Genomic DNA, 27365 nt, shown 5'->3' with positions numbered 1-27365 from the left:
AATAGGTGTCTATAGCATCCAATCAGCTTAAAGCTAAAATTTATCTAGCAGTCTATGAATGACAGTTAAATAGCTGATTGGTTACCATGGGAAACGCCCCAATTAATCTCACTCTAACTTTAGCTCAAGTGAGTTAAAGTTGTCACATACTGTACAACAGGGCTGGACCAGGGGCTATGTTGGTCATGGTCCCTAGATCTTGCTGCCTGGTGACCAGACTATGCAGGGATGGAGGAAGTAGATACTTGTCAGCCCCAGCGGAGACTTGTGGGCGTGTCTGTATTGCAGCATCCATTTCATGCACAGGAGGGCTTTTCCTAATTGTCCGTCCTAGCCTGCACCGACTGCCGTACCTGTCCATCCCAGCCTGTGCCGACTGAACTCCAGCTGCATAGAGCTCTCCAGTAAGAGGGTCTGTGTGTGGCCGGGGATTGTGGCTTTGGGCAGTGATTTGGCCACAGGAGGGGCAGATTGCATGGGGGTACCCCCTTAGTCCTTAGTTATGTGTCTGTTGGCGTTAGTTTGCCGGCAGGGGTTGGTTGGCAGTCTGGCTCCTACACTTTTATCCTGGCTACTCGATTCTATAAAAAGTTGTCAACAAGCCCTGCTGTAGAAGGCTTGAAATGAGAGGCTGGCATCCAATAAGGAACCGGTTTCCATTTTAACTAAATAAGTCAAAGCCCCCTCACCCAGCACATATTGTTACCAAAGCTGACTAGCATTGTACTTGAAATTAATAATACAGTCAGGGCCGAAGCTACCATTAGGCAGCTTTAGGCACCTGCCTACGGGTGTCGGCCACTGGAGGGTGGTACCGCACGCTGCAGATGAATGCTTCCTCGATTATTCCCTTAGATGTGCTCCACGTCCACCTTATGAGACCAGGAGGAGGGATTACGCGGCACCCATCATTTCCCAGCATGCAACAGGCCCATCCATATATCCCCACCCACTGGCTCAGGCAAATCAGTTGTATTCCAAAGCAAAAGGTAGGAGCATCATGTAGAGTCCTAATCAGGCGAGAAGAACACACATGCACACCCTTCCATACAAGAAGGAAGCGGTTAGCGAGTAGAAGGATCCCCAAATCAGGTGCGTCAGGGTGGGATCCCTGTGGAACCTGTGGACTTAGGAGAAATACAGTTATCAACGGTAAGTTCTTACCATAACGTATATTTCTCCGGCAGAGTCCACAGGATAACAATGGGATTTCCCAAAGCAATTTAGTGGTGGGGACGCTCCTGATTGGAAAGGAGAACCTTACGCCCGAATTCAGCGTCATGAGAGGCAAAAGTATCCAAGGCAAAATGTCTAATGAATGTGTTGATGGAAGACCATGTGGCTGCCTTACATATCTGTTCTGCTGAAGCACCATGTTGTGCTGCCCATGAAGGACCTACCTTACAAGTAGAATGAGCAGAGACATTAGCTGGAACAGGGAGATCAGCCTAAGAATATGCTTCTGAAATCGTCAGTCAAAGCCATCTTGCCAGCATCTGTTTAGTAGCAGGCCATCCTCTCTTGTGAAATCCGTAGAGAATGAAGAGAGAATCTGTCTTTCTGATGGCACTGGTACGATCCACGTAGATCCTTAATGCCCGGACTACGTCCAGCGACGCATCTCCCGCAGAAAGTCCCGATACCTGAAAAACCGGGACTACAATTTCTTCATTAAGGTGGAATTTAGAACCACCTTCGGAAGATACCCAGACCTAGTTCTGACAACTGCTTTATCTGGATAAAAAAAAAATCAGAAATGGAGAACGACATGACAGCGCTCCTAAATCTGATACTCTTCTAGCTGATGCCATAGTGAGCAGAAAAAGAGTACTTTTGCTGTCAACCATTTAAGATCCATCTTGTTAAGTGGTTCAAATAGGGCAACTTGAAGGGCTTTCAGGACTAAACATAAGTCCCACTGTACTGTAGGAGGAACAAAGGGAGGTTAAATGCGCAGCATTCCCTGGAAAACAGTACGCACATCCTGTAAATTGGCAATTTTCTTTTGGAACCATACAGTCAATGCCGAAACCTGCACTCTCAAGGAAGCCACCTTCAAACCTTTATCCATTCCTGCCTGAAGGAATGCTAATACCCTGGAAACCCTAAAAGATTTCGGGTCCACACCTCCTTCACTGCACCAATGTATATAGGCCTGCCATATTCGGTGATAAATATGAGTTGAGGAGGGTTTCCTTGCTCTGAGCATTGTTTGAATTACCTGTTTAGAGAATCCTCTTGACTTTAGGATAGAGGTTTCAAGAGCCACGCCGTCAAAGACAGTCGATCCAGATGTCTGTGATAACAGGGACCCTGCATCCGTAGATCTGGACGTTGAGGGAGCAGAGGTGGAGCATCCATCGACATTCTCTGCAGATCGGTGTACCAATGTCTTCTGGGCCAAGCCAGAGCTATTAGAATCACGGCACCCTTTGCTTGCTTTATTTTCCTCACCACCCTGGGTAACAGGATGATTGGAGGAAACAGATAAGCCAGATGAAAGTCCCATCTCACCGACCAGGCGTCCACAAAGATCGCTCCGGGATCCTTTGTTCTTGATCCATATGCGGGCACTTTGTTGTTCAGACGGGATGCCAAGAGATCTATCTCTGGCAACCCCCATTTGTCCACTAGAGTCTGAAAGACCTCCATTTGCAGAGCCCATTTGCTTGCTTGAATGGTGTGTCGACTGAGAAAGTCCGCTTCCCAGTTTAGGACTCCCGGAACGAACACTGCGGACAAGGCTGGAAGATGGAGTTCTGCCCACTTTAGTATGTGACTTACCTCCTTCATTGCTTTTTGGCTGAGAGTTCTTCCTTGATGGTTGAGGTACGCTACTGCCGTCGCATTGTCCGAGCGAATCTGGACTGGTTTTCATTGAAGAATGTCCTTTGCCTGAATCAGTGCCATGTATATGGCCCAAAGTTCTAACAGGTTTATTGGCAGGCAACTTTCTTCTCTGGTCCATTGCCCCTGGAACCATAATTTTCTGGACACTGCTCCCCAGCCCTGAAGACGGGCATCTGTTGTCAGGATCTCCCAATCTGATATCCAAAAGTATCTTCCCGTGTATAGATGGGATGTCTGTAGCCAATAGGATAATGACTTTCTAACTTTTACTGAAAGTACCATAGTCTGTTTCTTTATTGTCTGATGTACTCCATTCCATCTGGCCAGAATCAGACGCTGCAGGAATCTTGAGTGGAACTGTGCATACTCCACCATGTCGAATGTTGACACCATCAAACCCATCACTCGCATTGCTGCGTGAATGGATACCGTTTGACTGTAACAAGTCCTGAATCTTTCACTGTACCTTGGATATCTTGTTCTGAGGTAAAAATACTTTCTGCAGACCTGAATCCAGTACAGCCCCCAAGTGAGTCATCCATTGTGACGGCACAAGAGATGATTTTGCCCAATTTATGAGCCACCTGTGCCTTTGCAGACATGTTATTGTCTGTTGGAGATGGCACAGGAGCAATTCCTGTGATTGCGCCAAGATTAAAAGGTCGTCGAGGTATGGAAAGATTCTTATCCCCTGCTTGCGGAGATAAGCTGCCATAACCATCATAATCTTGGTAAATACTCTGGGGGCTGTGGCTAACCCAAAGGGTAGGGCCTGGAACTGAAAATGCTGCTGGGGGATAGCAAACCTGATAGAACACTGATGGGACAGTGCTATAGGAACATGTAGGTAAGCATCCTGAATATCCAGGGATACCATATAATCCCCTGGTTCCATGGCCAAACTATGGAGCGTAACGTCTCCATGTGGAACCTCGGTACCCAAATATATTTGTTTAGCATTTTGAGATTGAGAATGGCCCGAAATGACCCATTTGGCTTCTGAACCAAAAACAGGTTGGAGTAAAAACCCTGTCCCCGTTGTGCAGGGGGTACTGGAATGACTACTCCTGACTGAAGCAATTTCTGAACTGCTTCTTGCAAAGCCCTGGCCTTCATCTCTACTCGAGACGGGCTGGTGCAGAAGAACCTTCGAGGAGGATGCTTCTTGAAGGGAAAAACAACATAGAGATACCGCTTCTTGCACCCAGGCATCTGTTGTAGACTGCCGCCAGATCTGTGCAAACTGAAGAAGTTGGCCCCTACCCTGGGGTTCCCCAGGAGGAGTTCCGCACCATCAGACTGATGGCTTATCTTCTGGTTTGGAAGCTGGTCCTCTGGTAGCCTAATGCTTTTTTTGACCTACCAAACTTATTGTATTGGGGCTGCTTACAATCACTTTTTCCCTTTGCTTTTCCTTGAGACGGAAAGGGCCGGAAAACCGAACCCTAGATTTGGGGTTATATGTGGAAGGAAACTTGACCTTCTTGGAGTCTGCTTCTGACTCCAGAATATCTGTCAATTCTTTACCAAACAGAATATTTCCAGAAAAAGAAAAGATTCCAGAGCCTTCTTAGCTTCTGAATCAGCTTTCCACGTACGTAACCAAACTGCTCTGCGAGCAGCTATTGTTGAGGCCGATGCCCTCGAAGCAATAGTACCCATATCTAATGCAGCCTCTTCCAAGAATACTGCAGCCTTTTTAATATGAGCTATATAAGATTTTTGCTCTCTAGAAGCTGATGAAAAATCACCTTCCAATGCATCAGCCCAGGCAGCCACTGAAGCCATGGCTGGCCTTATGACTACTCCAGACAGGGAAAATATGGTTTTTAGAAAACCATCCACTCTCCTATCCGTGACATCATTTAATGATGTTGACGGCAAAGGCAATATCGATTTTCGCACTAATCGAATCACATGCGTATCTACTTTAGGAGCCACCTCCCTTTTTAAACAGTCCCCGGCTGGAAAAGGATAATTGGAATCCCATTATTTTGGAATTCTATATTTTTTAGTGGGTGTTGCCCAAGCCTCTTCCATGATTTCCGTCAGCTGGTCTGACCCTGGAAACTCAGTCTTAACTGTTTTGGGACGTTTAAAACACAGGTGCCTTGGTTTTTAACACAGGTTCTGCTGAATCTTCTAAGGACAGAATGGCCTTCATTGCTCTAATTAATTCAGCTATATCCACTGAGCTGAGACCTTCTTACTCCTCTTCGTATGCTGAAGTAGAGTAAACTGAATTCTTCCGATGAATCGCCATGTGTAGCCTGTGAAGGTGAAGATTTACTTACCATCGGTATATCAGCTTGAAAAATTTGAGAAGCTGCTGGGGGAAATGATATACTGTAGGTAGGGAGCCGCACGTATGGGTACCCCATTCCTGGTACAGAAGCTGTAGGAATTATCCGTTCAGCTACACTGGACAAAGTCTGTGCAAACATAGCCCAAGGTGGATCTGTCTGTACCAGACGTCTGCCTTGTATTCTGCTGAAAAGCAAAACAATTTGCACATAACCCATCCTGGACCAGATCCTGAGAGGATAATACAGTTTTGCAAGACAAACGTGATATGAGTGTTGGCATTACTGTAAATGTACCTTCATCACCTTTGCTGCTCTTAGACATGATAATCAGCACTTTCACAGTGTACTACACAATTTGTGACTGTAATCACTTTAACCTTCTAAATTGATATCAATCTGACCCTACCCATGCACCAGCATTGAGGATCAGAAGAAACAACTGACAAACATATTGAAGTCAGCAATCACACTAGCAGTCAGTCACATGTTATATATTAGTCATATGAGCACATCATCAACTACAAACACTATGTAGGCGAACATTTACTGAATCATGTATAAACAGATCTAACGTATTCAGACGCAATCCAAAGAAAACCACAGTAAATGTACACAGACTCATATGCAATAGGCACTTATCTTAACTATTCATACTGAAAAAGTAGATAGAAATTTAGTGCTGTACTGCCCGTACTCAGTAGAGTGGGATACAGGAAGACTCACCTCACTTCCAGGATCGATCAATACGTTAGTGAACGCCGAGTGGATCCAGACGCTACTAGTGCACACTGCTGTTCCAGGAACCTATAGTGAACACAGACGCAGCGGTCACACAGCCGTCTATGCTGCGACCGGGTCCTCTCGTGGTAGCCTCCGAGACGGAAGCGGGGAATCAGTTCATGGCAGGAGACTCGGCGTAAAGTGGTCATGAACCGGGGGGGAGGGGCAACCAGGAGAGCGTCTGACTCCCCCTGCTGACATCAACCCTAGGGATAGCGGCTATTCATGGTGCCTAAGATCCCCAAGGCCTAGCACTGGTGCACCCACGGTGGCAGCCACGTCAGCTACTGTTTGGTAGTCTGCTCCCAATACAGTGCGGCTGTGTCCGTATTCCATCTACTAAGCGGAACCGATGCCTTACCTTCTCTCCGTGCTCCGGCCACAGCCTGGTAACGTTTGCTGGACCTGCTAATATATCCGACACAGACGCCCGCCAAAACAGCACTGTACTCGTGAGTAAACATTGTCGCGACCAGGCGGAGAGTTATTGGAGTGACTCTTTCTAAGCGTATAAGAAGCGGTTTAGAAAGATCACTCAAAAACTAGTATAACATAAGAAAGCTTAAGGCTGCTAAAAAAACCAGCAGCCCTCTGACCATGGGGTGGCTCCTGCTGCAACAAACAAAAATATGTGTTATGGTAAGAACTTACTGTTGATAACGTGATTTCTCTTATGTCCACAGGAAAACATTGGGATATTGTCGAGCGACAGCGAAAATGGCACCAACACGGTCACGAGCTTTCTGGCCTACCAGGATGCATTGGGGCCTCCACTATATAGTCCCGCCCACTGACTCAGTCAGATCAGTTCTTTCCACAGCGATTTTAGGTAGGAACATCAGGCAGAGACCTGTTTAGGCGATAAGAACACACATGCACACCCTTCCATACAAGAAGGAAGAGGTTTTAGTGATTGTCTAGATCCTCAAATCAGATGCGTCAGGGTGGGATCCCTGTAGACATAAGAGAAATCACGTTATCAACGGTAAGTTCTTACCATAACGTATATTTCTCTGGCTGGGTCCACAGGATTATCCACAGGATAACATTGGGATTCCCAAAGCCATTTTAGTGGTAGGGACGCTCCTGATTGCACAGGAGGACCTTTCGCCCGAAGTCTGCGTCATGAGAGGCAAAAGTATCCAAGGCATAATGTCTAATGAATGTGTTTATGGAAGACCATGTGGCTGCCCTACATATCTGTTCTGCTGAAGCACCCTGTTGTGCTGCCCAAGAGGGACCTAACTTATGTGTAGACTGTGCAGAGACATTAGCCGGAATAGGGAGATCTGCATGAGAATAAGCTTCAGATATTACCATTCGGAGCCATCTCGCCAGCGTCTGTTTACTAGCAGGCCATCCTCTTCTATGGAATCCGTAGAGGATGAAGAGAGAATCTATTTTCCTGATGGCACTAGTACGAGCTATGTAGATTCTTAAAGCCCGGACCACGACCAGCGACGCTTCTCCCGCAGATAGTCCCGATATCTGAAAAGCTGGGACTACATTCTCTTCATTCAGGTGAAACTTTGATACCACCTTTGGAAGATAGCTAGATCTCATTCTGAGAACTGCTCTGTCTGGAAAAAAAACTTAGGAAAGGAGACTTACATGATAATGCTCCTAAATCTGACACTCTTCTGGCTGACGCCATTGCCAGTAAAAAAATAACTTTAACCGTTAACCACTTAAGATCTGCTCTCTCAAGTGGTTCAAACAGAGGACCCTGGAGAAATTTAAGAACTAAATTGAAATCCCAGGGAGCTGCAGGAGGAACAAATGGAGGTTGAATATGCACTACTCCTTGAAAAAACGTACGTACATCCTGTAAATCAGCAATCTTTTGCTGAAACCAAACAGTTAACGCGGATACTTGAACCCTCAAGGAAGCAATTTTCAACCCTTTATCCAATCCTGCCTGAAGGAAATCCAAAATCCTAGCTACTTTAAAAGATCTCGGATTGAAATTTTTTCCAGTACACCAGTGAATATAGGCTTGCCATATTCTATGATACACACGGGCCGAAGAAGGCTTTCTTGCTCTAAGCATAGTTTGGATTACTTGTTTCGAAAAACCTTTAGCCTCTAAGATAGAGGTTTCAACAGCCACGCCGTCAAATCCAGGCGATCCAGATGACTGTGACAACAAGGACCCTGCATTAACAGATCTGGACGTTGAGGGAGCAGTATCGGTGCTTCTACGGACATTCTCAACAGATCTGTGTACCAATGCCTTCTTGGCCAAGCTGGAGCTATTAGAATGATCGCTCCTTTTGCCTGTTTTATCTCTCACACTACTCTGGGTAACAAGGATATTGGAGGGAACAGATATGCCAGCTGAAACCTCCATTCTACTGACAGTGCGTCTACCAGGACCGCTCCTGGGTCCCTTGTTCTCGATCCGTACCTCGGAACTTTGTTGTTTAGACGAGACACCATAAGGTCCATCTCCGGTAGACCCCATCTGTTCACCAGTGTCTGAAACACTTCTGGGTGTAGTGCCCATTCGGTATCCTGAATGGTGTGCCGACTGAGAAAATCCGCTTCCCAATTTAGTACACCCGGGACAAATACTGCTGACAATGCCGGAAGATGGAGTTCTGCCCATTTTAGAATGGGAGTTACTTCCTCCATCAGACTCTTGCTGTGAGTTCCTCCTTGATGATTGAGGTATGCTACTGCCGTTGCATTGTCTGAGCGGATCTGGACTGGTCTTCCTTGTAGATTGTCCTTTGCCTGAACCAAAGCCAAGTAAATGGCCCTTATTTCTAACAGATTTATTGGCAGGTGACTTTCCCTTGCGGTCCACTTTCCTTGGAACCATAGGCTTCCGAGTACCGCCCCCCAGCCCTGCAGGCTGGCATCTGTTGTCAGTACTTGCCATTCCTTTATCCAAAAGGGTCTCCCCTTGTTTAAATGGTCTGTCTGTAGCCACCACGCTAGAGACCTTTTTACATTTACTGGAATCTTTATCATCTGCTTCTTTATAGTCTGATGATTTCCGTTCCATTTGGTCAGAATAAGGTGCTGCAACGGTCTGGAGTGGAATTGCGCATATTCCACCATGTCGAAGGTTGATACCATCAGACCCAACAGTCGCATTGCTGAATGGACAGACATTGTCTGGGCTTGCAACGCTTCCTGAGCCATGACCTGCACCTTGACTATCTTTTTCTCTGGCAAGAGAACTTTCTGTAGGTCTGAATCCAATATGGCCCCCAAATGAACCATCCGCTGTGACGGATTCAGGGACGACTTTTCCCAATTTATGAGCCACCCGTGTCTCTGTAAACAAACTATCGTCTGTTGAAGATGGCTCAACAGTAAATCTTGCGACTGTGCTAAGATTAACAGGTCGTCGAGGTATGGGAATATTCTTATCCCCTGTTTGCGCAGACAAGCTGTCAAAACCACCATGATCTTAGTAAACACCCTGGGTGCTGTAGCTAGCCCGAACGGCAGAGCTTGGAACTGGAAATGTTCCTGGAGGATGGCAAACCTGAGGTAACACTGATGTGATAGTGCTATAGGCACATGTAGGCAAGCATCCCGTACATCCAGAGATACCATGTAATCTCCCGGTTCCATAGCCAACATTATGGAGCGTAACGTCTCCATGTGGAACTTTGGGATCCATATGTACTTGTCCAACATTTTCAGATTTAGAATTGGTCGGTATGACCCATTTGGTTTCTGGATTAGAAACAGATTGGAGTAAAACCCCTGTCCCCTTTATGATGGAGGTACTGGGACAATCACTCCTGACTGCAGTAATTTTTGGACTGCTTCTTGCAGGGCATTGGCCTTAGACTCTATACGAGACGGGCTGGTGCAAAAAAAAATCTTTGAGGAGGCTGCCTCCTGAATGGGAACCCATACCCCTGAGATACTACCTTCTGCACCCAAGCATCTGCTGTTGACTGTTGCCATATGTTTGCAAAAAGAAGGAGTCGGCCCCAAACCCTGGAATCCTCCAGGCGGAGGCCCGTCTCTACAGGCTGACGGTTTCTGTTCAGGTTTGGAAGCTGGCTTTTTGCTAGCCCACTGCTACCTAGCCCTGGATTTAAACTGGGGTTGCTTAGGCTCCTCTTTAGCTTTCGCTTTGCTTTGCCAACGAAAAGAGCGAAATTTTAAACCCTTGGATTTAGGGTTATAAGCAGCCGGAAACCTGACCTTTTTCGATTCATCCTCTGATTCTAGGATATCCGATAAAGGTTTTCCAAATAATATATTACCGACAAAAGGCAATGCTTCCAATTCTTTCTTGGACTCCGCATCAGCCTTCCAGGTCCGTAGCCAAACTGCTCTGCGCGCGACTACTGTCAAGGCTGAAGCTTTAGAAGCAACTGTGCCTACATCAATTGCCGCTTCTTCCAAATACTGGGCAGATTGTCTTAAACTGCAAAAACGATCCTCTTGCTCCCTAGTAGGAGAAGGGATGTCATTCTCTAGTTCCTCTATCCATTCGCCCATTGCCTTTGCTACCCAGGCCGAAGCCATAGCAGGTCTTACCACTGCTCCTACTAGAGAAAAAATATTTTTCAACAGGCTCTCTACCCTTCTGTCTGTGACATCATTCAATGAGGTAGATGACAGTGGTAAAGCAGATTTATGCACGAGTCGCAGAACATGTGCATCTACTTTTGGAGGAACTTCTCCTTTTCGAACAATCCACAGCAGGAAATGGATAATAAGAATCCCATCTCTTAGGAATCTTATACTTTTTACTGGGCGCTGCCCAAGACTCTTCCATCATTTCCGTCAGCTCATCCGACGCTGGGAATTCAGTTTTCACCGATTTTGTTCTTTTAAATACAGGTGCTTTTGCTTTTAACACGGTCTTGGCTGGCTCTTCTAACGAGAGAACAGCCTTTACAGCATTAATAAGTTCAGCTACAGCTTCTGAACTAATGCTCTGCAACTGATCATCATACGGAGTTGAATCTATTGTATCATCATCATCCGATGTATCATCTTGTGTAGTCTGCCACACAGACGTATCTGTCTTAGTCTTACCTGCCCCTTGGTTGCTTGTAGAGGCTACTGGAACCAAACCATAGGAAGGGAGCTGCATATATGGGTTCATAGTGTAACCTAACCCTTGAGGTGGTGCTACCGGAGCTAACCTGTCCGCTATTGAAGACAGAGTCTTTGCGAACATATTCCATGGTGGCTCTGTTGGTGGTTGAACCAACTCCTGTTTTTTACTTCGCTGAAAAGCGAAACAGTTTGCACACAAACCCTTATAAGTGACCAATTGATTCATATCAATTACCCCTGACTTACAAGATAAGCATGTTAGGGCTGTAGGAGTGCTTGATAAAATTCTCATCACTTTTGCCGCTCACAGACATGGTATTAACCTGTTAATGACTTACACAATTTGGGACTGATATGACCCAATATGTCAGTATATAGAGGTGAGATCAATCTGACCACAGTGCACCTGGTTTGAGGGTCATAACAGGACTGACATTACACAGAAAAGTCAGCACACATACTAGCAGTCAGTCACATGTTAAAGCATTAGACATTGTCATATGAGAATACAACCTCCATAACAACTTATACATAAGCAGGAAAATTGTACTTCTGTTTTAAACTGGTTCTTTTTTCAACATAGCATGCAGAAAACACAGTAATATACAGGTCTCATATGCAATAGGTACTAAAAAATAAGAATTTACTCACCGGTAATTCTATTTCTCGTAGTCCGTAGTGGATGCTGGGAACTCCGTAAGGACCATGAGGAATAGACGGGCTCCGCAAGAGATTGGGCACTCCAAAAGAAAGATTAGGTACTATCTGGTGTGCACTGGCTCCTCCCTCTATGCCCCTCCTCCAGACCTCAGTTAAGGAAACTGTGCCCGGAAGAGCTGACACAACAAGGAAAGGATTTGGAATCCAGGGTAAGACTCATACCAGCCACACCAATCACACCGTACAACTCGTGATAACCATACCCAGTTAACAGTATGAACAACAACTGAGCCTCAGTAACAGATGGCTCATAACAATAACCCTTTAGTTAAGCAATAACTATATGCATGTATTGCAGAGAGTCCGCACTTGGGGCGGGCGCCCAGCATCCACTACGGACTACGAGAAATAGAATTACCGGTGAGTAAATTCTTATTTTCTCTGACGTTCTAGTGGATGCTGGGAACTCCGTAAGGACCATGGGGATTATACCAAAGCTCCCAAACGGGCGGGAGAGTGCGGATGACTCTGCAGCACCGAATGAGCAAAGGCAAGGTCCTCCTCAGCCAGGGTATCAAACTTGTAGAACTTAGCAAATGTGTTTGAACCCGACCAAGTAGCAGCTCGGCAAAGCTGTAAAGCAGAGACCCCTCGGGCAGCCGCCCAAGAAGAGCCCACCTTCCTTGTGGAATGGGCTTTCACTGATTTAGGATGCGGCAATCCTGCCGCAGAATGAGCTTGCTGAATCGTGTTACAGATCCAGCGCGCAATAGTTTGCTTAGAAGCAGGAGCACCCAGCTTGTTGGGTGCATGCAGGATAAACAGCGAGTCAGTTTTCCTGACCCCAGCCGTCCTGGCTACATAGATTTTCAAAGCCCTGACGACATCTAGTAACTTGGAGTCCTCCAAGTCCTGAGTAGCCGCAGGCACCACAATAGGTTGGTTCAAATGAAACGCTGATAACCTTAGGGAGAAATTGGGGACGGGTCCTCAATTCTGCCCTGTCCATATGGAAGATCAGATAAGGGCTTTACAAGACAAAGCCGCCAATTCTGACACACGCCTAGCCGAAGCTAAGGCCAATAGCATGACCACTTTCCACGTGAGATATTTTAGCTCCACGGTCTTAAGTGGTTTAAACCAGTGGGATTTCAGGAAACCCAACACAACGTTAAGATCCCAAGGTGCCACTGGAGGCACAAAAGGGGGCTGAATATGCAGCACTCCCTTAACAAACGTCTGAACTTCAGGCAGTGAAGCCAGTTCTTTTTGAAAGAAAATAGACAGGGCCGAAATCTGGACCTTTATGGATCCTAATTTTAGGCCCATAGTCACTCCTGACTGTAGGAAGTACAGGAATCGACCCAGCTGGAATTCCCCTGTAGGGGCCTTCCTGGCCTCACACCAAGCAACATATTTTCGCCATATACGGTGATAATGTTGTGCTGTCACGTCTTTCCTAGCCTTTATCAGCGTAGGAATCACTTCATCTGGAATGCCCTTTTCCGTTAGGATCCGGCGTTCAACCGCCATGCCGTCAAACGCAGCCGCGGTAAGTCTTGGAACAGACAGGGCCCCTGCTGTAACAGGTCCTGTCTGAGAGGCAGAGGCCATGGTTCCTCTGAGATCATTTCTTGTAGTTCTGGGTACCAAGTTCTTCTTGGCCAATCCGGAACGATGAGTATAGTTCTTACTCCTCTCTTTCTTACTATCCTCAGTACCTTGGGTATGAGAGGAAGAGGAGGGAACACATAAACCGACTGGTACACCCACAGCTATCGCCTGAGGGTCCCTTGACCTGGCGCAATATTTTTTTAGCTTTTTGTTGAGGCGGGACGCCATCATGTCCACCTGTGGCCGTTCCCAACGGTTTACAATCTGCGTGAAGACTTCTGGATGAAGTCCCCACTCTCCCGGGTGTAGGTCGTGCCTGCTGAGGAAGTCTGCTTCCCAGTTGTCCACTCCCGGAATGAACACTGCTGACAGTGCTAGCACGTGATTTTCCGCCCATCGGAGAATCCTTGTGGCTTCTGCCATCGCCATCCTGCTTCTTGTGCCGCCCTGTCGGTTTACATGGGCGACCGCCGTGATGTTGTCTGATTGAATCAGCACTGGTTGGTTCTGAAGCAGGGGCTCTGCTTGACTCAGGGCGTTGTAAATGGCCCTTAGTTCCAGTATATTTATGTGTAGTGAAGTCTCCTGACTTGACCACAGTCCCTGGAAGTTCCTTCCCTGAGTGACTGCCCCTCATCCTCGAAGGCTTGCGTCCGTGGTCACCAGGACCCAGTCCTGTATGCTGAATCTGCGGCCCTCGAGAAGATGAGCACTCTGCAGCCACCACAGCAGAGACACCCTGGCCCTTGGGGACAGGGTGATCAACCGATGCATCTGAAGATGCGATCCGGACCATTTGTCTAACAGATCCCACTGAAAGATCCTTGCATGGAACCTGCCGAAGGGAATTGCTGTTTTGGTTTCAGGAGGTCCCTGACCAGAGATGACAATTCCTGGGCCTTCTCCACCGGGAGAAACACCTTCTTCTGTTCTGTGTCCAGAATCATGCCCAGGAAGAGCAGACGCGTCGCAGGAATCAGCTGCGACTTTGGGATATTCAGAATCCAGCCGTGCTGTAGCAACACTTCCCGAGAAAGTGCTACGCTGACTAACAACTGCTCTCTGGACCTCGCCTTTATAAGGAGATCGTCCAAGTACGGGATAATTATAACTCCCTTCTTCCGAAGGAGTATCATCATTTCGGCCATTACCTTGGTAAATACTCTCGGTGCCGTGGACAGACCAAACGGCAACGTCTGGAATTGGTAATGACAATCCTGTACCACAAACCTGAGGTACTCCTGGTGAGGTGGGTAAACGGGGACATGCAAGTAAGCATCCTTGATGTCCAGCGACACCATAAAATCCCCCTCTTCCAGGCTTGCAATAACCACCCTGAGCGATTCCATTTTGAACTTGAACTTCCTTATATAAGTGTTCAAGGATTTTAAATTCAGAATGGGTCTCACCGAACCGTCTGGTTTCGGAACCACAAACATTGTGGAATAGTAACCCCGTTCCTGTTGAAGGAGGGGAACCTTGATTATCACCTGCTGGAGGTACAGCTTGTGAATTGCCGCCAGTACTACCTCCCTTTCCCTGGGAGCAGCTGGCAAGGCTGATTTGATGTAACGGCGAGGGGGAGTCGCCTCGAACTCCAGCTTGTATCCCTGAGATACAATTTGTTCAGCCCAGAGATCCACTTGTGAGCGAACCCACTGGTTGCTGAAGTTTCGGAGATGCGCCCCCACCGCACCCGGCTCCGCCTGTGGAGCCCCAGCGTCATGCGGTGGACTTAGAGGAAGCGGGGGAGGATTTTTGTTCCTGGGAACTGGCTGCCTGGTGCAGCTTCTTTCCTCTACCCCTGCCTCTGGGCAGAAAGGATGCGCCTCTGATCCACTTGCCTTTCTGAGGCCGAAAGGACTGTACATGATAATACGGTGCTTTCTTAGGCTGTGAGGGAACCTGAGGTAAAAAAAGTTGACTTCTCGGCTGTTGCTGTGGATACGAGGTCCGAGAGACCGTCCCCAAACAATTCCTCACCCTTATAAGGCAAAACCTCCATGTGTCTTTTAGAATCAGCATCACCTGTCCACTGCCGAGTCCATAATACTCTCCTGGCAGAAATGGACATTGCATTAATTCTAGATGCCAGCAGGCAAATGTCCCTCTGTGCATCCCGCATATATAAGACGTCTTTTATATGTTCTATGGTTAGCAAAATAGTATCCCTGTCGAGGGAATCAATGTTGTCTGACAGGGAATCAGACCATGCGGCTGCAGCACTACACATCCATGCTGAAGCAATAGCAGGTCTCAGTATAGTACCCGAGTGTGTATACACAGACTTCAGGATAGCTTCCTGCTTTCTATCCGCAGGCTCCTTTAAGGCGGCTGTATCCTGAGACGGCAGTGCCACCTTTTTTGATAAGCGTGTGAGCGCCTTGTCCACCCTAGGGGATGTTTCCCAGCGTAACCTGTCCGTTGGCGGGAAAGGGTACGCCATCAGTAACCTCTTAGAAATCACTAGTTTCTTATCGGGGGAACTCCACGCTTCCTCACACAATTCATTTAATTAATCAGATGGGGAAAAAGTCACTGGCTGCTTTTTCTCCCCAAACATAATACCCTTCTTGGTGGTAACCGGGTTAATATCAGAAATGTGCAATACATTTTTCATTGTAGTAATCATGCATCGGATGGCTTTTGTAGACTGTGCATTTGTCTCATCCTCATCTACACTGGAGTCAGACTCCGTGTCGACATCTTTGTCTACCATCTGTGCTAGCGGGCGTTTATGAGCCCTTGATGGCCTCTGAGACGCCTGGGCAGGCGCGGGTTGAGATCCCGGCTGTCCCAAGGCTGCTGCGTCATCGAACCTTTTATGTAAGGAGTTGACACTGTCGGTTAAGACCTTCCACATATCCATCCAATCCAGTGTCGGCCCCGTCGGGTGCGACACCACACTTATCTGCCCTTGCTCCGCCTCCACGTAACCCTCATCAAACATGTCGACACAGCCGTACCGACACACCGCACACACACAGGGAATGCTCTGACTGAGGACAGGACCCCACAAAGTCCTTTGGGGAGACAGAGAGAGTATGCCAGCACACACCACAGCGCTATATAACACAGGGATTTTCACTATAATGAGTGATTTTTCCCAATAGCTGCTTAATATATATTATTTGCGCCTAAATTTATGTGCCCCCCCCCCCCCTCTCTTTTTTACCCTTCTTGTATCAGGAATACTGCAGGGGAGAGCCTGGGGAGCTGCTTCCAGCGGAACAGTGAAGGAAAAATGGCGCTGGTGTGCTGAGGAAGAAGGCCCCGCCCCCTCAGCGGCAGGCTTCTCCCTGCAGTTTCTGACTAAAAAATGGCGGGGGTTTTACACATATACAGTCACAGACTGTATTATGTGTATTTTTATGCCAAAAGGTGTTTTATTGCTGCCCAGGCCCCCCCCCCCCCCCCTCGGGCGGGTTTATCTCCAGTGTACACAACCGCAGCGTCTAAGCTGCGACCGAGTACCCTCGTGGTAGCGTCTGAGCCGGAAGTGAGGTCATTTAGTTCATAAAACCAGAAACACGCGGGCCATGAACTCGGACTCGGAAGAGGGACGGCCAGGAGAGCGTCTGAATCCCCCTGTTGACTTAAATACCCAGGATCGCGGCCTCTACCTAGTCCTGGCGCCCATGATCCCCGGAGCGTAGCGCTGTCGCACTCTAGATGTTCGGCGCATCAACACACTGTTTGTAGTCTCCACCAGAATCAGTGTAGCTGTGTCCTGACCCCTCTAGTAAGAGGAAGTCCATAGACTCACCGTCTCCCCATGCTCCAGCCACGGCCTGGTTACGTCTGCTGGACCTGCTAGCACATCCGACACAGACACCCGTCGAGACAGCACTGATACCCGAAGGTAAGCGTTGTTGCGACCCGGTGGGGAGTTGTTGGAGCGACTCTTTCTAGTATGCGTTTAAGACGCTGTTAAGAGAAGTCGCTCAAAAAAACAATATAGTAAGTCTATAAAAATAAAATAATAAAAGCTTGAGGCTGCTCTCACAGCAGCCCTGTGACCATGCGGCTTCCTGCCGCACCAAGCAAAAAACTGATCTGACTGAGTCAGTGGGCGGGACTATATAGTGGAGGCCCCAATGCATCCTGGGAGGCCAGAAAGCTCGTGACCGTGTTGGTGCCATTTTCGCTGTCGCTCGACAATATCCCAATGTTATCCTGTGGACCCAGCCAGAGAAAACTGATTTGCCTGAGCCAGTGGGCAGGATATATGGACGGGCCTGTTGCATCCTGGGAGGCCAGAAAGCTTTTGATCGTTTGATGCCAATCCGCTGTCGCTCCATCATATCCCATTGTTATCCTGTGGATAACCTGTGGACCCTGCCGGAGAAATATGTATCTGGCACTGTGGAGGCACCCATTTTTTGGTGTTTTTATATGTATGTGGCACTGTGCAACATGACTAAAAACGAGGTTATGACACAAGGTCATACTCTTACAAACGTCAAACCGAAAGGTGTGCGCATAAAAATGGGGTGTTACTTTGTGACAACTATGCCACGCCCCCATTTTTCCTCACGCGCACGATATGGCTCTTCCCCTTGACTACAGATCTTTTCTGGCTCTTTGCCACTGACTGGTTGGCCACCCCTGCACTACACAGCTCTGCTGAAGCCACAGCCGCACTGACAGATTTATAATAAAGTATCTTTGGGATAATTTACACCAGGCCTAATTTTTTTAAATTAATAAATATTTTTTTAAACAAAAAACCTCCATTTAAGATGGCGCCATTACTTATGGGCCAGTGCTCTGAACTTGCCCCCCAGGCTAAAAGTTGCAAGCCAGCCCCTGGTTTTGCCTAGGGTGCCGAGAAACCTTGCCCCAGCCCTGAATACAGTATATGGATCTTTTAAGTACAAGTCACTGATGATCAACAAACATATTAAATGGAATATAAAGGGTTAACTGTACAGATGTTCTACTAGACATGTGAAAGAAAAATAAAACGAAGTACAGTACCATCAATAAAATAGAATATGGTAATTTGAGTTAATAGTAATCACTTTATATTTTAAATATATCATATGTAAAATTAGGTTTTCACTGTTTTTTGGCTAATTGATACCGACAAAATATACTTTAGTATGTTCTTCTGAATGAGATGTGACAAGAATAGCAACTATTGGATTATACTGCATTTTTGCCATATGTTCAACTATATTTAAAATGTCTGTTTTGTATTTCTGATTGAAGCATTATATTGCAATGCCTCAATAAAATAAAATATGGGGGGGAAAAAACTAAAGTAATATTAGACATATGACAAGAACCATCTCAGGAGTCACATGGGCAACACGGGTTCACTACGGCTGGCCGGCGGTCGGGCTCCCGGCGCCCAGCATACCGGCGCCGGGAGCCCGACCGCCGGCTAACCGACAGTGTGGCGAGCGCAAATGAGCCCCTTGCGGGCGCGCTACGCGCGCCACACTATTTTATTCTCCCTCTACGGGGGTCGTGGACCCCCACGAGGGAAAATAAGTGTCGGTATGCCGGCGGTCGGGCTCCCGGCGCCGGTATACTGAGCGCCGGGAGCCCGGCCGCCGGTATACAGAAGACCACCCGGGCAACACAAACATGGAAATTTACACATACAGTTAATTTGTGCCACACCATCATGTGAAAAACAGATTTGATTTGAGATAAAATCCATGTATATTATATACTTTGCGCAGTTTGTTGCTGTACTTCTATGTATATATTAAAAGGGAATAGTGAACCTTGCAGACTGCTCAGAAAGGACCTCATTTAGAGTTGGTCGGGCACAAAATGCTTGGTTTACTGGATGCACACTAAAATAAGGTAGAATTCTAAAGGGGGGGGGGGGGGGGGGGAAGAGAGATTCAATTACCACGTGTGAAAAAAGGGTGGTAGCCTCGTGCTTTAACGCCCAGGCCAATACAATGAGAGCTCCTTTTTCCCCAGACCTACAGGTTAACACAGTTGCGGCACCTGAATACAGGCTATTTATTGGGGATTTGTTTTTCAGCTTGCTCAGGCTTGAAAAAAAATCCCTTTTAAGCGTAGCCTGTGGGCTGCCTTCAGCACTAATTGAATATCCCCACTGCTTCAATTAGCCAGTGGTAAATTACCACTGCTAACCGAATTCCCCCCTAAATGTAGTAATAGTTTTGGTTTCTTAAGGGGGGTACACACGGAGCGATAATCTAAGCAATCTGACTAGATTGCTTAGATTTTCAGCAAGATCGCTCCGTGTGTAGCCCTAACAGCGATAGCGATGCGCAGCCCCGCGCATCGCTATCGCTGCTGCTAGATTGGCCTGCATGCAGGCCAATCTAGCGGGTCGCTCACTTCACCCGCTGGGTGAAGTGAGCGGCCCCCCCCGTCTCCCCCCGCACGCTCAGCACAGATCGCGCTGTGCTGAGCGCCGGGAGAGATGTGTGCTGAGCGGTTCACTCAGCACACATCTCTCCAGCATCGGGCCGTGAGTACTGGCCTTAACACCCCTAGAGGCTGGTAGGTTGCTGGATATGCATGTTTAAGCATGGCAAGATCCTTAGAGAATAATAGGCTGCATCTCCAGACATGCCCATTAGAAAGCTAAAACCCATGGGGTAAAGAGGTGTAAGGGCACCCTGCAAAGCTGGAACTAGCACCAACCTGCACCAGGCTTCGTTGGGACGCACAATAACTGTAAGACCAAACCTGTGAATATGTGAGCTAGCCCAGCACGCATACTAGACTCTTTGGACCAGTGGTGTTGGGCTAAAATTAATCCGTTCATAAAACTTAACGTGCTTGTGCGTTGCAGAACTACAAGCCAAGCATATCCATGGCCGCCTGAGCATGTTACATAAAAACATAGAATTTGACAGCAGATAACCTCTTGGCCCATCTAGTCTGACCTTTTTCATTTATCCATTTGGCAACTTCAAGGCTATTGGTGTAGATACTTGTAGAACTAAAAGAGCCAGCATACCCTTACAGCATGGGCCTGCTGGAACCTGTAGTTCCACAAACTAAATGAACAGTAAATAAACACTAACACCACAGGAAAAAAAAAAACATTCTCCGGTTCTGTAGTAATTCATGGCGTCAGTGAGGTTTATTCATAACAAAGGAGTGCCATCTTTCCTCACACTACAGCCAGAGAGAAACCGATCTTTTACCTATTGGATTACTACAGCATAGTAGGGAGACACGAGTTCCATGTGGGTTTATGAAAGGAATAAGATGAGTAGAGGGATTTTATCTATGGTGTGTGTGTTTGTTTATTTATAATAAAATAGCTGATGTGCCCAGTTTAAATCGGGCAAAGGTTTGCTGGGCGAAACATTTTACCCCTTTTCACCCCCTTAGGAGTCGAATGTCAAAAAATCCCTGCATAGTGGGAAGCGGCAAATAACTGTCAGTTTCCAGACCGTCCAGCTGGTCACATGTTCCAGGTCACCCAGCAAATGCACAGGGAGAGTCCAGAGCACAATGGTAATGTATTGTAAATGGTAGACGAACATTTTGCCGCATAACCCCGAAATGAAGCAACTTATTACAATGCCAATAGTTTTCTGCAAATCTACGGACCAAGATCTTTCATTTGTTATATGATGTGTGCTGCTCAGACAACGGCATCATAGCTATATGCCACTCATAAAAGTGGTACTTCTGCTATTAATATATAGATGTGAAGGAGACCCCAAAGTACTCCACAGCATGAATTGGAAGTGTGTCTGGCCTACTGTACAAGCAGGGTCCCTTCTATGGGTGTGGTATTGAAGGTAGATAGTAACTAGGTAGACAGTGTCTAGGTCGACCACTATTGGTCGACAGTAAATAGGTCGACAGGGTCTCTAGGTCGACATGAGTTTGTTTTTTTGGGGTCGTTTTTATCGTAGTGTGACCGGGAACCCCAATTAGTGCACCGTGTCCCGCTTCGCTCGGCACAGGTTACCGTTCCAATCGTAGTCCACGTGGATCATTAAGTATGAAAAGGTTCAAAAATATAAAATAAAACATTCGTGAAAAAAATAGGATTTTGGTACTTACCAGGTAAATCCTTTTCTTTGAATCATAGGGGGCACTGGAGTACTCTTGGGATATGGACGGTTTCCGTAGGAACAAGGCACTGAATATTAAAATTTAGAACTCTCCTCCCCTCCATATCCCAGAGTGCCTCAGTGTTTTTTACTGAGCCGAACAGGAGCGATAGAGAGGTTGACAATGAAGAATTACATATAACAGAACGGACAACAATAAAGTTGACACATAACGCGACTGACAACTAAACAGTTGGCACAATAACCGATAGAACTTGAAACTTGAACCAGTCGGTGAGAATGTGTTACCATACGATTCCCTGAACTTACCGCAAACTAGGTAAAACTGCTCTGGGTGGGCGTCCAGTGCCCCCTATGGATTCAAAGAAAAGGATTTACCTGGTAAGTACCAAAATCCTATTTTCTTTTTCATCCACTAGGGTTCACTGGAGTACTCTTGGGACGTACCAAAGCTTCCCCCGTGGGCGGGAGAGCAGTTTGGCACCTGTAACACTAGGCGGCCAAAGCAAGATGCTGATGCCGCAAACGTATCAAACTTGTAAAAGCGCACAAACGTGTGCACTGATGACCAGGTAGCCGCACGGCAAAGCTGCGTCGTAGAAGCCCCACGACCAGCTGCCCATGAAGTCCCCACAGAACGTGTGGAATGAGCTGTTACTGATGTAGGCGGCTGTAACCTAGCATGAAGGTAAGCCGACGTATGGTCAGTTTAATCCATCTGGATAAGGTCTGCTTAGAAGCTGGCCAACCCATCTTGGCAGCATCATACAGAACAAACAACTTATCCGTCTTACGAACTGTAGACGTTCGGGACACAAACGCGTAATGCGCGTACCACATCCAAGGTTCCAGAATTTCCTGTCAACACAGGAACTACTATTGGTTGATTGATGTGAAAGGATGACACTACCTTTGGTAGGAAAGCGGGATTCGTCCGAAGTTCCGCTCCGTCATCATGAAACACCAAATACGGTGGCTTGTATGACAAGGCACCCAAATCGGAAACACGCCTTGCCGAAGCCAAGGCTAGTAGGAAAATTGTTTTCCAAGTGAGAAACTTAATATCCACTTGGTGTAAGGGTTCAAAATATGAAGACTGTAAGAAATCTAAAACCAGATTCAAGTCCCATGGCGCTGTAGGTGGAATGAACGGAGGCTGTACTCTGAGGACACCTTGCAGAAAAAAGTGTGTACAGACGGCAATAGAGCCAATCGCCTTTGAAAGTAAATTGACAAAGCAGATACCTGCACCTTTTTTTTTTTTTTTTCTTTGAATAGAGTGTTTTTATTCAACAACATAATTAATGATACAGACATTTCAGTGTACACTGGGAAGCACATTTGACATTACACAGTATACTGAACCATACACCTCTCCAAGGATATACATAGGACGTTCCCAGTATTGCTGTTCCCGTGCATCCTTCCCACATAATACATATTTTCTGAAGTCCGTAAACAGATCATGATCCACATACTTAACATTTTAGATATTTTCTCCCCGAACCATTATTGTAAATACCCCGTCTAGTAGGCCAGTTATAGCCCACAACCCCTCTAACCCAAAACAAAACCCCTTTAAACAAACTCAAACCTAGCCAACCTAAAGTGTGTGAGGTGTGATGCAGTAGCAAGATAATCAAACAAGATACGGTAAAGGAGAGAGATAGGTCCGGCTCAGCGTCTCAGGGCCCAAATAACGCACCACGGTGACGGCCAGTGCCCCCTAAAGGGCAAGGGATGAGTATGTGGAATTGATCCAAGGAGACCATATTTTCTCGTATATTTGGTAAGGGCATTATATTTCATATATACATAGCGGTCTTTCAATAGGGTATCATTTACCAAACCCTTGAATGCAGGTATCGTGGGGGGATGCGGAGCCATCCATGTCCGCGCAATACACACTTTAGCAAGAGCGCACATATTGCGGGCATATATGCCCTCCCAACGAGACCCAGGGTCACGGTTGCCCACCCCCAAGATACAAAATCTCGGAGTCAGCAAGCCTCTCGGTATCCCCGTATGTTCCAGAATCGACCCGACCCCAGCCCAGAACGCCTGCAGCAACGGGCATTCCCATGTAAGGTGCCAGAAGGTACCTCCGGCGGCCCCGCATTTAGGACAAATATCAACACTACGGGTCCTAAATCTGGCCAGCCTGCTTGGCGTCATATATGATCTGTGCAAAATGAAAAGCTGCATCTGTTGGAACCGCAGTGATTTGGTGACCTAGCTCGAGTTACCCAGAGCACCCTCCCAATCTTCCCCGTCTATGGGGCCCAAGTCACACTCCCAGCGCTCCCGAAGATTCGAGAGCGGGTCTGCATGAATTGTTTGAAGAAGGTACGAGTAGGTGAAGGAGATCACCTTAACTCGACCCAGTGAGTGTAGAAATGCTTTTATGGGGAAGGGGAGGAGCGCCGGGGGAGAGTCTCCGAATTGTGCCTGCAAGGCGTGCCTGAGCTGTAAGAATCTGTAAAAGTGAGAGTTCGGAAGTCCACACTCCTCCTTTAGTTGCTGAAACGATTTCAATGAACCATCGCTATATAGCTGAGACATTGAAATTATCGAATACGGAGCCCACACCTCCCTACCCTCGAGAGACCCCAGTTCACTGAGCGATGTGGAGTGCCATAGGGGAGTATCTTGGTCCATGCCCTCGTACCCGAGCAGGCCCTTCAAAGCTAGCCATATCTTCATGGCCTGAAAGACAATAGGAGGTGAGAATCTAGAAGGACTCCCCCCCCCCACCAGGACCTGCGCCGGGGATAGATCCGGGTAATAGCACCTAAGGAACGCCCAGCATAAACCAGCCTCCTCCCCTCCTCGGAGCCAAATACCGATATGTGACAACTGAGCAGCGTAGTAATACAATTGGAAGTGAGGCAAGGCCAAGCCGCCGTCCTTTTTTTGTCTGGTAAGGGTAGATAATTTTTTTCTAGGCCTTTTATTGGCCCAGATCAAGGACGTTATGACACTATTTAATTTCCTGAAGAAGGCTGGAAAGATGTACACAGGGGATTGCAAGAGAACATACAGTAGTTTGGCCAAAACTACCATTTTAATGAGGCTAACCCTGCCCGTCACTGTCAGCGGAAGCTTACACCAAGCTCTCGACTTGCGCACAAATGACTGTACAAGAGGATCAAGGTTCAAGGGCACCAAGTCTGATGGGTCGTTAGTAACTAGGATCCCAAGGTACTTAAACTGGTCTGTCCAACATAGCGGCAGGGATAGTCTCGGAACCTGGGGGGGAGAGCCCATAATGGGCATAATAAATGACTTGGACCAGTTTATGCGGAGACCTGAAAACCCACCAAAGGTCTCTATGACCCGCAACACAGTAGGCATATCCACCGCGTAGTCTCGGAGGAATAACAGCAAGTCATCCGCATAAAGGGCTAGATACCTGCACCTTTAGTGTAGATAAACGCAGTCCTCCATCTAACCCCGTCTGTAGAAATAACAAAAGACTGGATAACTTGAAAGATGATGTCGGAAACTTCCGAACCTCACACCAACCTATATAGGCACGCCAAATTCTGTAATAATGAGCTGCCGTAACTGGCTTCCTAGCACGTAACATGGTTGGTATAACCGATTCTGGAATGCCCTCTCTCCTTAAGAGGGCAGTCTCAACAGCCACCCCGTCAAACGCAGCCGCGCTAAATCGGGGTAAAGGAACGGACCCTGTTGTAACAGGTCCGAACGAAGTGGGAGCGGCCAAGGCTCGTCTGTGAGTAGTCCTTGGAGATCCGAGAACCAAGCTCTCCGAGGCCAATGAGGCGCCACTAGTATGACTGTGACGGACTCTCTTTTGATCAGTTTTAGCAACAGAGGGAGCAGCGGAAACGGTGGAAACAGGTACACGAGGCTGTACGGCCACGCGACGGTGAGAGCATCCACCGCCACTGCCTTTGGATCTCGCGTTCTGGACACATACTGGGGCGTTTGGTGATTGTGGCGAGATGCCATCAGGTCCACTTGAGGGTAACCCCACCTCTGGGCCAACATGTGAAACACTTCTGGATGTAATGCCCATTCTCCTGGATGAAAATCCAGACGGCTGAGATAATCCGCCTCCCAGTTGTCCACTCCCGGAATGAACACTGCCGACAACATCACTTGGTGACGCTCGGCCCAATTGAGGATTCGAGCTACTTCTCGCATTGCCATGCGGCTTCTCGTTCCTCCTTGTTTGTTGATGTATGCGACCGCCGTCGCATTGTCCGACTGCACCTGGACAGACAGAGACCGAAGAATGTGCACCGCTTGTCGTAGCGCATTGTAAATTGCCCGGAGTTCCAGGACATTTATAGACAGCAATCTTTCGTGAGCCGCCCAGAGACCCTGGAGCTGACAATTTTGAACTACAGCTCCCCAACCTCCGAGACTCGCGTCCGTTGTTAGAATTATCCAATTCCAGGCGCCGAACCGTTTTCCTGCAGTCAGATTGTGTACATTAAGCCACCAGAGTAGAGCTACCCTGGCCCGTGGCGACAACCTCACTCTGTGGTGAATCTGCAGATGCGAGCCCGACCACTGTGCGAGCACATCCAGTTGAAAAGGACGTGAGTGATGTCTCTCGAACTAAAGCGCTTCGAAAGCCGCCACCATTGTGCCTAAGAGGCGAATGCACAAATGTACAGAGACTGTGCGTGGCTTGAGCACCAATCGAACCAGATGACGAATGATCTGTACTTTCTGTTCTGGTAGGTAAATTCTTTGATTTACCGTATCGAGAATCATACCTAGGAATTGCAGTCGTTGAGACGGAATCAGATGTGGATTTCTTGAAGTTGACAATCCAACCGTGCTGAACTAGGACATCGTACGTTAGCAACGCATGTTGGAGGAGCATCTGTTGAGACGGAGCTTTGATGAGCAGATCGTCCAAGTACGGAACTATTATCACTCCCAGGGATCTGAGATGAGCTATCATCACAGACATCACTTTGGTGAATACCCGAGGCGCTGACGAGAGGCCAAACGGTAGAGCCTGAAACTGGTAATGGTTCTGCCGGATTGCAAACCGCAAGAACCTCCGATGAGGTGGCCAAATTGGAATGTGTAAATACGCATCTTTGAGATCCAGCGCAATCATGAATTCCTGTGGCTCTAAACCTGCAATTACTGACCGCAGAGATTCCATCTTGAATCTGTAGTAAGTGACGTACTCATTGAGGCCCTTTAAGTTCAATATTGGCCTGACCGAGCCATCCGGCTTTGGTACCACAAACAGACTGGTCTACTTCGCCCTCCTTACCGTCATCTTGCGCAGTGAGGTCTGGCATAGAATCATCAGACTGTAACATAGCAGAAACTGGTAAATCATAAGACAAAGTAAATTTATCCCTACTACCCAAAATGGACTTAGGACTGTTGGCAAGGCTGAGACCCCTCCGGTAGTCCTAGCGGTCTCACCCTAGACTCAGATCTTGCCGCTTCCCGCTCCTGTCGAGCGGCGGCCAATTATGATTCCAATCCAGCCATGACATCTGCTAGCATAGCCCATGTAGGGTCCGGGGATGAAACCGGCTTAGACAGCGGAGCAGAGATTGTATTCGTAGCTGAATCCACAAAACATACTGCGCATGTGGTAGAACCATCCGGTTGTAAACCTCAGAGACTGACGCACCGCTCTGATGAGATTATCAATGCCTGGGCTGTCAAAATCTTCACTATCGGACTGCTGGTCTTGGAGAGGCGGGTGCGGGCGCAGTGAGAGCAGCGTCAGGGAATTAGCTGCGTGTGGCTGTGAGGGTGCTCTTTGTGAGGACCGACACGCCATGCGCTGCTCCGTGCAGCGGCACTATCCCGGACCCAAGTTTTTACAGAAACTGGGAAGGGATGTGCGGTAAGCAAAAAATTTAAAAGTAGAGAGAAAAAAAAATTAAAAATAAAAATATTCAAAGTAGTGTGGTTAAGCTCCACACAAGCCTGTTGCTACGAGAAGCACAGAAAAAACACTGAGGTACTCTGGGATATGGAGGGGAGGAGAGTTCTAAATTTTAATATTCAGTGCCTTGTTCCTACGGAAACCGTCCATATCCCAAGAGTACTCCAGTGCCCCCTATGG

General features: G+C 47.5%; 1 protein-coding gene across 2 annotated transcripts in view; it reads right to left on the bottom strand.

Annotated features, from left to right (window-relative positions):
* Positions 1-27365, bottom strand: part of CLN8 (CLN8 transmembrane ER and ERGIC protein) — a 49381-nt gene that overhangs the window by 9170 nt on the left and 12846 nt on the right. The window lies entirely within an intron of this gene.

Source organism: Pseudophryne corroboree, chromosome 4 (assembly GCF_028390025.1).
Source record: "Pseudophryne corroboree isolate aPseCor3 chromosome 4, aPseCor3.hap2, whole genome shotgun sequence".
NCBI classification, from domain to species: Eukaryota; Metazoa; Chordata; class Amphibia; order Anura; family Myobatrachidae; genus Pseudophryne; species Pseudophryne corroboree.
The sequence above is the reverse complement of the archived record's forward strand: the minus strand, read 5'-3'. Positions and strand labels throughout refer to the sequence as shown.